This window comes from Wyeomyia smithii, chromosome 1 (assembly GCF_029784165.1).
Source record: "Wyeomyia smithii strain HCP4-BCI-WySm-NY-G18 chromosome 1, ASM2978416v1, whole genome shotgun sequence".
In the NCBI taxonomy this organism is placed as follows: domain Eukaryota; kingdom Metazoa; phylum Arthropoda; class Insecta; order Diptera; family Culicidae; genus Wyeomyia; species Wyeomyia smithii.
This window is the reverse complement of record NC_073694.1, coordinates 64172298-64187215: the sequence shown is the minus strand read 5'-3', so window position 1 is coordinate 64187215 and position 14918 is coordinate 64172298.

The window sequence follows — 14918 nt, the reverse complement described above, 5'->3', positions numbered from 1 at the left end:
AATTCAAAATTCAAAACTCAAAATTCAAAATTCAAAATTCAAAATTCAAAATTCAAAATTCAAAATTCAAAATTCAAAATTCAAAATTCAAAATTCAAAATTCAAAATTCAAAATTCAAAATTCAAAATTCAAAATTCAAAATTCAAAATTCAAAATTCAAAATTCAAAATTCAAAATTCAAAATTCAAAATTCAAAATTCAAAATTCAAAATTCAAAATTCAAAATTTAAAATTCAAAATTCAAAATTCAAAATTCAAAATTCAAAATTCAAAATTCAAAATTCAAAATTCAAAATTCAAAATTCAAAATTCATAATTCAAAATTCAAAATTCAAAATTCAAAATTCAAAATTCAAAATTCAAAATTCAAAATTTAAAATTTAAAATTCAAAATTCAAAATTCAAAATTCAAAATTCAAAATTCAAAATTCAAAATTCAAAATTCAAAATTCAAAATTCAAAATTCAAAATTCAAAATTCAAAATTCAAAATTCAAAATTCAAAATTCAAAATTCAAAATTCAAAATTCAAAATTCAAAATTCAAAATTCAAAATTCAAAATTCAAAATTCATCATTCTGTGCCGAACACGCATCAGTACTGGACGTGTTTGGTGATCGGTCCGATAGAGTATAAAACAAAAGACGTGTGAACAAGTGTTGGCATTGTTTGCCTGGTCGAGTGAAATAAATCCGGGTTCAAGGTCGTTCCTTTGTGCAACTGTTTCGCATCGTGACTGCCAGCTGGTGCGTAAGCCGATTTGGCTGCTGGCTGGATTGTGCTACAGCAGTGGACGAGACACAAACGAGGAAAAAGAAGAAGCCATCAGTGTCAGCGAGTCGTATCGCTGTGTGGAGTGATCTCACACCTGGCTCGCTGCTGGTGGCTGTTTGGTGCTGCTGTATTGGTGCTGCTGGCTGTAACGGCTGCTACTTCGAACGATCGGACAACCAACCTTACTGGAAGGGAGAAATAAAAAGGTACGTGTTCTTGTCAGCGCTAGTGCGCTAGACTTAAGATGGATGTAGATCCCTCGCCTCCCGCGCCACCATCCCCGAACCCCTCTGACCCTGACCCTTCTGTTACCCCCTCCCCTGTTCATTCTTCAGTCCCCCCTCGCCCCAGGCTTTACCCAGACGGAGCCCAGGGCAGCTATACTGTTTATTTTCGGCCAAAGGCAGGACCGAAATCGAAAAAGTTGAACCTCTTGCAGATTTCTAAAGACCTGACGAAGGAGTACAAGGGCGTGACCGAAATTTCCAAGGTCCGGCCTAACAAGCTCCGTGTCGTGGTCGGTAACCCGAAAGAGGCCAACGATATAGCTTGCTCTGAGCTCTTCACACGCGAGTATCGCGTTTACATACCCGCACGAGACGTGGAGATCGACGGTGTCATAACCGATTCGAGTCTGTCCGTCGAGTGTATACTGCAAAGTGCCAAAGGGTGCTTTAAGAACAAAACGTGTCCCGAAGTAAAGGTGCTCGACTGCAAGCAATTGCGGTCAGCATCGATCATCGGTGGCAAAACAGTATACACTCCGTCAGACTCGTTTCGAGTTACGTTCGCCGGGTCTGCACTACCAAGCCACGTCTCGATCCACCGGGTTCGTCTCCCTGTGAGGCTCTACGTGCCCCGCGTCATGAACTGCCTGAATTGCAAGCAGTTAGGCCATACAGCCGCCTACTGCTGCAATAAGGCACGTTGTGGCAAGTGTGGGGAGTCTCATGCGGAAGATTCTTGCAGTGTTAACGCTGAAAAGTGTATTCACTGCGGAGAAAATCTGCATGAGCTCTCGACATGTGCGGTGTACATGCAGCGCAGGGATAAAATAAAACGGTCTCTCAAAGAGCGTTCAAAGCGTTCCTACGCTGACATGCTGAAGAAGACCGTTACCACTTCTCCCGTTACTTCGAACCCCTTCGATCTGTTGCCCTCTGAGGAAACCGATTCTGACGATTCACCAGCGGGAGCATCTTACGCCAATCCTGGGGAGTCTAGAAAGAGGAAAAGTGTTTCCTCTCCTAAACTTCCCAGAAAAGGTCCTAAGATTTCTCAAAGTGAAATGAAGGTTACAAACAAACCAAACAGTGCTGCGGAAAAACCGAAGCAAACTCCTCCTGGGCTGGCAAATTTAAAGTCCCAGAAGGAGTTCCCAGCACTGCCAGGAACATCTAAAACCCCAGTTGCTCCTTTTACACTCCCAGTTGATGAAACAAACTCTGGATTAGTGAAATTTTCTGACATTGTGGACTGGATTTTTGAAACTTTCAATGTACCCGATCCAATTAAAATTTTTCTTACAGCATTCCTCCCAACAGTTAGATCATTTTTGAAGCAGTTGACTGCCCAATGGCCTCTCCTTGCAGCGATTGTATCCTTCGATGCCTAATTCAACTGCGTATATGAAGGATTCTATCTCTGTCTTACAGTGGAATTGTAGAAGTATTTTACCAAAAATTGATTCGTTTAAAGTTTTGATAAATAAAAACAAATGCGATGCATTTTCCCTTTGTGAAACTTGGCTTACTTCAAATATTGATCTCAACTTCCATGATTTTAATATTATTCGCCTTGATCGAGACACCCCATATGGAGGAGTACTTTTAGGGATTAAAAAGTGCTATTCTTTCTATCGTATTAACCTCCCCTCGATTCCAGGCATCGAAGTTGTCGCATGTCAAATGACAATACAAGGTAAAGAGCTTTGTATTGCCTCAATATATATTCCCCCCAGAGCACAGGTTGGGCAACGGCTGCTCTTTGATTTAATAGAACTTCTTCCCTCGCCACGTTTGATTTTGGGAGACTTCAACTCTCATGGCGTGGCTTGGGGTTCCCCATACAATGATAACCGCTCCTCTTTAATCTATAACCTTTGCGATGACTTCGACATGACTATTTTAAACAACGGTGAAATGACACGTATCCCGAAACCTCCAGCGCGCCCAAGCGCTTTGGATCTATCCTTATGTTCGACGTCGCTACGGTTGGATTGCACATGGAAGGTAATCCTCGATCCTCACGGTAGCGACCATCTGCCTATTCTTATTTCAATTACTAACGGGTCAACTCGCATGCGACCAATTGACATTCCGTATGACCTCACACGAAATGTCGATTGGAAGTTATACGAGGAAATGATTTCAAAAGCGGTCGAGTCGATTCAACATCATTCACCACTTGAAGAATACAACCTCCTCGCGGGCTTGATTCTCGACGCCGCGTTGCAAGCCCAAACGAAGAAATATCCCGGCGTAACGATCAAAGAACGGCCTCCCACTCCGTGGTGGGACCAAGAGTGCTCCGATGTCTACACGCAAAGATCCGACGCGTTTAAGGCCTACCAGACGGGAGGTATACCTGGCGACTATTTACGGTATTCGGAGCTTGATACCAAGCTTAAAAGCTTGGCTAAAGCAAAGAAACGTGGATATTGGCGTCGGTTCGTGAACGAGACGTCGAGGGAGACATCGATGAGCACTCTTTGGAACACAGCCCGAAGAATGCGGAATCGCGTAACGGTCAACGAAAGCGAGGAGTCTTCAAGTAGGTGGATATTTGATTTTGCCAGGAAAGTATGTCCGGACTCTGTTCCTGAGCAAAATATTGTTCGCGATGCGTCTCCGGGCCACGACGCGATAGAATCACCTTTTACGATGGCAGAACTTTCAGTTGCCCTCCTGTCCTGTAACAATAACGCGCCTGGATTAGATAGAATCAAATTCAACTTGTTGAAGAATCTACCCGGCAATGCCAAGAGGCGCTTGTTGAACTTGTTCAATAAGTTCCTGGAGCAAAACATTGTACCGCAGGATTGGAGGCAAGTGAAGGTGATCGCCATCCAAAAACCAGGGAAACCAGCTTCTAATCACAACTCATATAGGCCGATTGCAATGCTATCCTGTATCCGGAAATTGATGGAAAAAATGATACTCCGTCGTTTAGACCACTGGGTCGAATCAAATGGTCTACTATCAGAAACTCAATTTGGCTTCCGCCGTGCCAAAGGGACGAATGATTGTCTTGCGTTGCTTTCAACAGATATTCAGCTGGCGTATGCTCGTAAAGAACAAATGGCGTCTGCGTTCTTGGACATTAAGGGGGCTTTTGATTCCGTTTCTATTGACATTCTTTCGGGTAAACTTCACCGACAAGGATTTTCTCCAATTTTGAACAATTTTTTGCACAACTTGTTGTCCGAAAAGCACATGCATTTTACGCATGGCGATTTGGCAACTTTTCGCATTAGCTACATGGGTCTTCCCCAGGGCTCATGTTTAAGCCCCCTTCTTTACAACTTTTATGTAAATGACATCGACGAATGTCTGGCAAATTCATGCACGATAAGACAACTTGCAGACGACAGTGTAATCTCTGTTACAGGAGCCAAAGCTGCCGATTTGCAAGGACCATTGCAAGATACCTTGGACAATTTGTCTGCTTGGGCTTTACAGCTAGGTATCGAATTCTCTCCGGAGAAGACTGAGATAGTAGTTTTTTCTAGGAAGCATGAACCTGCTCAGCTTCAAACACAATTAATGGGTAAAACGATTTCTCAGGTTTTGGTACACAAATATCTTGGTGTCTGGTTCGACTCTAAAGGCACCTGGGGTTGTCACGTGAGGTATCTGATGAAAAAATGTCAACAAAGAGTGAATTTTCTTCGTACAATAACCGGACAATGGTGGGGAGCCCATCCAGGAGACCTTATAAGGCTTTACCAAACAACGATATTGTCTGTTATTGAATACGGGTGTTTCTGCTTCCGCTCCGCAGCAAACACACATTTGATCAAACTGGAGCGAATACAATATCGTTGTTTGCGTATCGCCTTAGGTTGCATGCAGTCGACCCATACGATGAGTTTGGAGGTTTTAGCTGGAGTACTACCATTGAAAAACCGCTTCTGGAGCCTGTCTTCTCGTATTCTAATCAAATGTGAGGTCTTGAACCGTCCCGTGATTGAAAATTTTGAAAGGTTAATCGAACTTAATTCTCAAACCCGTTTTATGACATTGTATTTCAATCACATGTCCCAAAATATTAACCCTTCTTCGAATATTCCAAATCGTGTCGACTTATCAAATACTTCTGATTCTACTGTGTTTTTCGATACATCCATGATAGAAGAAACTCGTGGAATCCCGGATCATTTACGCGTGCAGCAGATCCCTAAAATTTTTTCCAATAAATACCGAAACATCAACTGCGACAATATGTACTACACTGACGGATCACTTCTTGATGGGTCCACTGGCTTCGGTATCTTCAATAACAATTTAACCGTCTCCCATAAGCTCGATAATCCTGCTTCTGTTTACGTCGCAGAATTAGCTGCAATTCAGTACACCCTAGGGATTATCGAAAAAATGCCCACGGACCATTATTTCATCTTTACGGACAGTCTCAGTTCCATTGAGGCTCTCCGATCGATGAAAGATGTTAAGCACTCTCCGTATTTCCTGGGGAAAATACGGGAACATCTGAGTGCTTTATCCGAAAAATCTACTCAGATTACCTTAGCGTGGGTCCCTTCTCACTGCTCGATACCGGGTAATGAGAAAGCGGACTCTTTGGCTAAGGTGGGCGCAACAAACGGTGATATTTATGAAAGACCAATTGCCTTTAATGAATTTTTCGCACTTGTACGTCAGAATACGATCATCAGTTGGCAAAATGCTTGGACCAGAGGGGAATTGGGAAGGTGGTTACATTCCATAATCCCCAAAGTATCGACGAACCCGTGGTTCAAGGGGTTGGATGTAGGTCGGGATTTCATTTGCGTGATGTCCCGGCTTATGTCCAATCACTATAGATTTGACGCGCTCCTCCGTCGTGTTGGGCTCGGGGAAAGTGGTATCTGTGCCTGTGGTGAAGGTTTTCGCGACATAGAGCATGTGGTTTGGTCATGCCCTGTACACCGTGACGCCAGGTCTAAATTAATAGCTTCCCTGCAGGCCGAGGGTAGACAGCCGGCTGTTCCTGTTCGTGATGTCTTGGCGAGCCGTGACCTATCCTACATGTCCCTTATATACGTTTTCCTGAAATCCATCCACGCCCCAGTCTAGTCCCGTTCCCCTCCGTCTACACCCAACAAAACGACAAGAACACGTTTGAACCTTAAGCACAAAACCAGCAACCAGACCCCGCACAACAGAACCAGGACCCAAGGACTACGAGCCTCTGTCCCAACTCACGACATCGTGGCTCAGCAGAACGAATCCATACATGCCATTCGACGATTATCAGACGACCATTGAACAACAAAACACTGATTGGAAATCCCATGCTAGTTTTAAGTTAGACTTAATTTCAGCTCGTAGTCGGCAGCGAGGATAAAAAAAATTTGCTTTAGTTTTTAAGTCATCAGATATAATTGGCGCCGTTAAACATTAAATTGTATTTGTGCCGTGTCAAATAAATGTTATGTGAAGAAAAAAAAAAAAAATTCAAAATTCAAAATTCAAAATTCAAAATACAAAATTCAAAATTCAAAATTCAAAATTCAAAATTCAAAATTCAAAATTCGAAATTCGAAATTCAAAATTCAAAATTAAAAATTCAAAATTCAAAATTCAAAATTCAAAATTCAAAATTCAAAATTCAAAATTCAACATTCAAAATTCAAAATTCAAAATTTAAAATTCAAAATTAAAATTCAAAACTTCAAAATCAAAATTTGAAATACCTACATAATTCAAAATTCAAAATTCAAAATTCCAAACTAAATATTCAAAATTCAGAATTCAACATTCAAAATTCAAAATTCAAAACTCAAAATTCTCCAAATTTAAAATTGAAAATTGAAAATTGAAAATTGAAAATTGAAAATTGAAAATTGAAAATTGAAAATTGAAAATTGAAAATTGAAAATTGAAAATTGAAAATTGAAAATTGAGATTGAAAATTGAAAATTGAATATTGAAAATTGAAAATTGAAAATTGAAAATTGAAAATTGAAAATTGAAAATTGAAAATTGAAAATTGAAAATTGAAAATTGAAAATTGAAAATTGAAAATTGATAATTGAAAATTTAAGATTTGAAATTGAAAATTGGAAATTGAAAATTGAAAATTGAAAATTGAAAATTGAAAATTGAAAATTGAAAATTGAAAATTCAAAATTGAAAATTAAAAATTGAAAATTGAAAATTGAAAATTGAAAATTGAAAATTGAAAATTGAAAATTGAAAATTGAAAATTGAAAATTGAAAATTGAAAATTGAAAATTGAAAATTGAAAATTGAAAATTGAAAATTGAAAATTGAAAATTGAAAATTGAAAATTGAAAATTGAAAATTGAAAATTGAAAATTGAAAATTGAAAATTGAAAATTGAAAATTGAAAATTGAATATTGAAAATTGAAAATTGAAAATTGAAAATTGAAAATTGAAAATTGAAAATTGAAAATTGAAAATTGAAAATTGAAAATTGAAAATTGAAAACTGAAAATTGAAAATTGAAAATTGAAAATTGAAAATTGAAAATTGAAAATTGAAAATTGAAAATTGAAAATTGAAAATTGAAAATTGAAAATTGAAAATTGAAAATTGAAAATTGAAAATTGAAAATTGAAAATTGAAAATTGAAAATTGAAAATTGAAAATTGAAAATTGAAAATTGAAAATTGAAAATTGAAAATTGAAAATTGAAAACTGAAAATTGAAAATTGAAAATTGAAAATTGAAAATTGAAAATTGAAAATTGAAAATTGAAAATTGAAAATTGAAAATTGAAAATTGAAAATTGAAAATTGAAAATTGAAAATTGAAAATTGAAAATTGAAAATTGAAAACTGAAAATTGAAAATTGAAAATTGAAAATTGAAAATTGAAAATTGAAAATTGAAAATTGAAAATTGAAAATTGAAAATTGAAAATTGAAAATTGAAAATTGAAAATTGAAAATTGAAAATTGAAAATTGAAAATTGAAAATTGAAAATTGAAAATTGAAAATTGAAAATTGGAAATTGAAAACTGAAAATTGGAAATTGAAAATTGAGAATTGAAAATTGAAAATTGAAAATTGAAAATTTGAAAATTGAAAATTGAAAATTGAAAATTGAAAATTGAAAAATTGAAAATTGAAAATTGAAAATTGAATATTGAAAATTGAAAATTGAAAATTGAAAATTGAAAATTGAAAATTGAAAATTGAAAATTGAAAATTGAAAATTGAAAATTGAAAACTGAAAATTGAAAATTGAAAATTGAAAATTGAAAATTGAAAATTGAAAATTGAAAATTGAAAATTGAAAATTGAAAATTGAAAATTGAAAATTGAAAATTGAAAATTGAAAATTGAAAATTGAAAATTGAAAATTGGAAATTGAAAACTGAAAATTGGAAATTGAAAATTGAGAATTGAAAATTGAAAATTGAAAATTGAAAATTTGAAAATTGAAAATTGAAAATTGAAAATTGAAAATTGAAAAATTGAAAATTGAAAATTGAAAATTGAAAATTGAAAATTGGAAATTGAAAATTGAAAATTGAAAATTGAAAATTGAAAATTGGAAATAGAAAATTGAAAATTGAAAATTGAAAATTGAAAATTGAAAATTGAAAATTGAAAATTGAAAATTGAGAATTGAAAATTGAAAATTGAAAATTGAAAATTGAAAATTGAAAATTGAAAATTGAAAATTGAAAATTGAAAATTGAAAATTGAAAATTGAAAATTGAAAATTGAAAATTGAAAATTGAAAATTGAAAATTGAAAATTGAACATTGAAAATTGAAAATTGAAAATTGAAAATTGAAAATTGAAAATTGAAAATTGAAAATTGAAAATTGAAAATTGAAAATTGAAAATTGAAAATTGAAAATTGAAAATTGAAAGTTGAAAATTGAAAATTGAAAATTGAAAATTGAAAATTGAAAATTAAAAATTGAAAATTGAAAATTGGAAATTTGAAATTTAAATTTAAAATTTAAAATTGAGAATTAAAAAATCAAAATTCAAAATTAAAAATTAAAAATTCAAAATTTATAATATCAAATTCTAAATTCAAAATTCGCAATTTAAAATTAAAAATTCAAACTTCAACTAGGAATTTTGATATATGTATTCCAAATTCATATTTCAAAATTCAAAATTGAAAATAAAAATCAAGTACTGTCTTCAATACTAAAAATTTTAAATTAGAGATTAGAAGTTAGAAATTTGAAATTAGAAATAAGAAATTAGAAATTAGAAATTAGAAATTAGAAATTAGAAATTGAAATTAGAAATTAGAAATAAGAAATTAGAAATTAGAAATTAGAAATTAGAAATTAGCAATTAGAAATTAGAAATTAGAAATTAGAAATTAGAAATTAGAAATTAGAAATTAGAAATTAGAAATTAGAAATAAGAAATGAGAAATTAGAAATTAGAAATTAGAAATTAGAAATTAGAAATTAGAAACTAGAAATTAGAAATTAGAAATTAGAAATTAGAAATTAGAAATTAGAAATTAAAAATTAGAAATTAGAAATTAGAAATTAGAAATTAGAAAATAGAAATTATAAATTAGAAATTAGATATCATAAATTGTAAATTAGGAATTAAATGTTATATGTACTGGTCGGACTCGATTATCCGGAGTTTTGGAAAACATTACGTTAATCGAGCCATTTTTTTCATTCAAATATTAAATATCTCTCATCTAGAACAGCGAGTTTTCTATTATAATATATTGTAAACAATATTATGTGCCGACGAAAAAATTAAAAGTTGTCTTTAGATTATTTTTCGGCGTTTGCTACTATATATATGTGATATTAAATTATGCTATATTAATTATATCGAAGATGTAAAAACAAAATAAAACAATATGGCCACTAATGGGCTACTATGCGAATTTCAAGTCGTTGTTGATTTCGCTTGATGAGTTTTGGTTCAATAATCTGAGAGTATCCGGAAAACAATCGGGACACGCCTGCTTGTGGTTCTAAGTACTGCATTGATCATGGCCATTATATTACAGGATTATGTTCCGGCCATAAATCCGAAACCGGTTAACCAATAGCGGTTATCCTCATAGGCAACAAAAAACCATAATACCTAACCTTTTGAGGTTATTGAGTAAGAATTGGTTAAAGAAACAAAAACGAACTGCCTAAACAGAATGGGGCTTGTACCGTTACAATTATGAACATCCCCGAACTTCCCAATGACCCGGAAGACAAAAGTACGTTATAGAAATACAAAAAAAAATACTCCGGATAATCGAGCCTTCTTCTCTGGATAATCGAGCCCCGGTTAATCGAGCTCCCGGATAATCGACTCTCCGGATAATTGAGTCCGACCTGTATAAGTAAATTCAGAAATATACAATGAAAAACGATTAAAATAATTTGAAAAGTAAAAAGAAAAAACGGAAAAATAAAACTGAAAATTGCAAACAGTAGTAAACAGCGGAATGTCGAAAGTGCAAAAAAAAAATTGAAAAGAACAATTATGAAATATCAGCAGTCAAAAAAATGTCAAAGATTACATTCTAATGTGACAAGTAAAAAGTGTGAAAGCAAAAAGTGAAAAGTGAGAATAAAAAACTGATAACAGGAGGCTAAAAAATAGAAAAATTCATACTGAAAAATGGCAAGTGAACATTATAATGGAAAATGAAAAATGACTTCATTATGAGCGATTTAAAGTCAATTGGTTAGACTGCTGACTTAATACCACGTGGTTTAATTATGATTTGAGTGCATCGTATATCAATATAATGGCACCAAATTCTGCCTCGCATCATTAATCAAATTCACCATGTCCTTTCGATGCTTATTGGTCCCACGACAACATTTTTGCAAGGGACATACGAGTAATAATGACAATCGAACTATTCGTTTGGATGATTAATGACCGGCCGGTTGCGTCTGTGCTATGCCTTTCTGTCTCTCTCTCTCTCTCTCTGTATGTCAATTTGCATACCATTTAGCTGAAATCATTCCAACGATCAAAGCACCTGCCTATTTTAAAATCTTACTTTGAGTGGTTTGCTCGACAATTTCCATCGTTGTAATAAGTATACTCCCCCCACAATTATGGAACCTCTACAATTACGGATCACTTTTGTGTCTCATGTTGTTTAACTCAGTTAAACTAACGGTTCGAAGGCATGTAACATTTGCAATATGCCATATTTGCTAGCTTTGAACACAGAAAACATCGTTCTTATTCCTAGATTGATGTGTTTTTCATAAGCGTGAAATATTGTCTTCCAGAATCTATCAAAATATTTGTTGTTTTTCTCAATCAGCGTAAGTAGCACGCTCATCATTCATAAGGTTCATATGTGATATTATCGCTTATTCTCGTGCAAAAAATAACTCACACACAAAGATCAAGGTAAGTTCTTCACGATTCATCAAAATGTTGATTGTTAATAACGATTTTCCTGTAAAAACTAGTTATTTTCTAAGTGTTCTATAATAAGGACCGATACAAGATAGTTCTCTATAAATATGGATCACTCCGATTCAAATGTGATTTTTACCAATCACAACTCCCTCTCAACTTCTATTGAGCTCTAAACGGAAGCTAAACAGTGCTGAGCCTTTGAAAAATATAATTTCCAAGGCACGAGGGACAGAAAAGCCACGTAAAGCGGGAAATTGTTATGATGTACCGTATACAATGGTTGATTGCTATCTTCGGGAGCGACAGACCTGGACTCTCGATCTAACTGCTCCCTCAAAAGCCACATTTTTAATTCATACATCTTCTTAAGTGATCCAAAATCGTGGGGGGACTGTATAAGACGGTAAAATTTGGGACAATTTTCATTACGACAACGATGGTGCGATGCGGTAATTTGCTTTGATTTCGATTCCCAAACCATCGGGGATCGGTTGGCGAAGAATAGGTCGGAAAAATATTAACTGGTAAAATTTATATTTATAAACCATCGGGCGGCGAATTTCGGACTAACGCCCTGCCCTGTGCAGTGGTGCCGTGACGACAGTCCGGCGCAAGCAAGCCTTCCGCGTCGCATAAATTACAGGAGAAAAGATAGAACATATTTATTTATAAATCACCTCCCGGCCTCTTCGGTCGGTGTTTGATTTTGACATTAGCGCTCGTGTTTTTATTGGATGCGATATTCGAGATGGCTATAATCCACACAATAAAGGATGGTCGTACTCATGGGTAATTGTCAACGGTTTTCGGATTTATGGCGAAACGCCAGTGGTCGTAATCTGTCATAATTTGAGGCAGAGAGTTCCAATAAGTTGGCGCTCTGGAAAAAGAAAATCATAAGGAACGTTTCTGCCGTCGCGTTTCCATATTTTTAAGTAGCGAACAATGTAGAATCCCTGAGGGTAGCAAGAAAAAAAAAAGATTGGTAATGACATAAAGCCCTGAGGCAACATTGTAGGCAAAGGAATAGTTCAAAACAAAACGGGAAACGGGTTATGCGACACTGGCGGGTGAAATACAAAACTTGTTGCCATCGATTAGGTCAAATTTACGGTGACGAGCGACGACGGCGAAAAAGAAATATGCAAAAACCGTTCCCACCCCCGCTGAATGGCATGCCGATCGGTGTTCGGTCCTTTGGGGGGTTTCGCTCGGTCGGTGGGTGAGTGTCAAGTGTTTTCCGAGTGTCGCGCGCGTCTCCATGGTGACCGGGAAATTAAATCGGCACGTTCTCACTCTCTGTCTTTCTCCTGTTCTGCAGTTGTTGAGCAGACGCGGGCAAGAACGATGAGCCCGAGAGAAAGAGTGCCGGTGCCGAACTCGAGTCAGCTGAGCAATGAGTTCCTTCTGGTTGTTTCTCGTGTGTCCCTGGAACTGTACACAGCAGCAGTGGAAGCTGGAGATACCTGCTTGTTCCTGCTTGTTGTGGGGGGAGTTTTTCTCAGGCTTTGTTTGTTACTAGCGGTGTGGAAAACAAGGAAATGGTTTATGTCTTAATTTTCATTAAAAATTTTGTATTTCTTTATGAGGATCCCAGCTATCACCTGAAGCATTTTATTAATTGATTTTGGAACTTTGCCGCATTTTATGAGTCTGATGGGAGAGATAAAGAAATAATGTTGTGTTCAGAATAGATTGTTTTGAATTGATTGGCTCATCCCCATGTCCCATTTTAAACAAATTTTCTGGTCTTGATGTATAGTCCCATATATATTCGTATCTGATTGTGTACATACCAAGCAAACAAAAAGTAATCCAAAATGCAAACGAGCAAACAGCAGAATCATGAGCAAACAAGCTAACTGTCAAATCAGGCTTCAAACGAATAAAGTGAACAAATGCATAATATATATTTGCATTCAAGATGGTCATTTGATGCCTAATGAATTTTCTCGATTCTCAATTCCACATTAATATTTGTAAAGCTTGTGAATAAATGATCAAAATAAATGAAATTTTTATTTTAAAAAGAAATATATTTACCTACATATTTTAAAGAAGTGTGAACATTCTAAAGAATAGGATAGTGCTTTAACTTAATTTTTAAATTTTTAGGTTTCAATATCTGTCACACAAAAGGGAGGTACACATCCAGGATACTGCTAGTGGACTTTGTATATATATATTCAACGTCAATCGCCAGAGTAGCGTTTTTTTTTATAAATGTCAGTACTTGGTTTGTTTGGGACCGGATTTCGAAAGGAATCACTCCGGTTCTAACTATTCAACAGGCTATTATTGAGCCGAAGGCACACCACACTGAAAATAGATGTTGACAATTTACAGCATTAATTTAAACATGACAGGAAAATACGGTGCGTGTTCGGTTTTCGAGCTAGACAGTTTTTCTGACATTGAAACAAATGTTACTCATTTTTATTCTACTCCGTTGGCATTCGAGGAAATAAGCAATCTTAAAAGTAGATACATGTTTGTAAATTGTAAAACATAGTCCTATGTAAATAATGTCCAAGACAGTTTAGCCGGGGAAAAGCCGGTAGATAATGTGTTTGATTTTTGTTGAAAATATCTTTTTGTTAATATTTTTTGTTTTTATACTAAAAATATTTCTAGAGTCAAAACGGTTTGTTTGATCGGTATAGTGTCTCAGGTGAAATTGTAGATAGTAGTTTTGTCCTTCCAAAATAGTTGAAAGGGACACGACCTTAAGGTTAACATAGAATTACTACTACTTGTCTTATGTCAACGTGTTTCTTGCTATAGGCTTGGAAATAAACTCGATTGGGGTTAATTAAATTGATAATGTGAAGCATGTGATCGTTCTTAACAGAAGGATAGGTTTCACAATTCATCGAATTATGCCTTTTTTCCTTTCTTTTTGGAAGCAGAGCAGAAACATTCAGCAAAAAACTTCCATGGACAATAGTGACGCCGAATAAAAGCTTGTTCAATTCCACGTTATTTTCAATAGCAGATTTCTGCAATGAAGTACTCCATTACAGCCAAAAGATGCTCTAGCACTAACGAGATTAATTTTAATTATCCAGCAGACGATAAATTTGTCTTACCGGGAGTTGAAGCCCATCACGACACAATCGGAACTTTGATATTTTCCTTCATTTTGCCTCAACTGTGACGACCAGACAATGTCCCAGTTCAAATTTTTTTAGTTGCCCGTATTGATTAGGCTGAAACTTTGCATAGAAGTTTTTCTGGGAAAAAGATGCTATTTTGTGCTATTGTCACTATTTTGGGCTTCAAAATCTCAGTGCATCATTCCAGTTTTTCCGAAAGAATTAGTTCAAATATCTGTTTCATTTGTATGGGAAGGAGAATCGACCATCATAGGAACATTTCTTGTCCCCAAAAACCTTCTTACCTAAGCAGTCAGCTCCAGGCTGAAGTGTCCCTTGATTTTCGAAGAAGTCGTCTCCATTCAATTCGATCGATGGCTGTAGCTCGCCAGCCATGTCGTCTGCGGATGCCCCGCAGGTCGTTTCCTACTTGAACCATCTTGCTCGCTGTGCGACCCGTCGCCTTGTTCCAGTC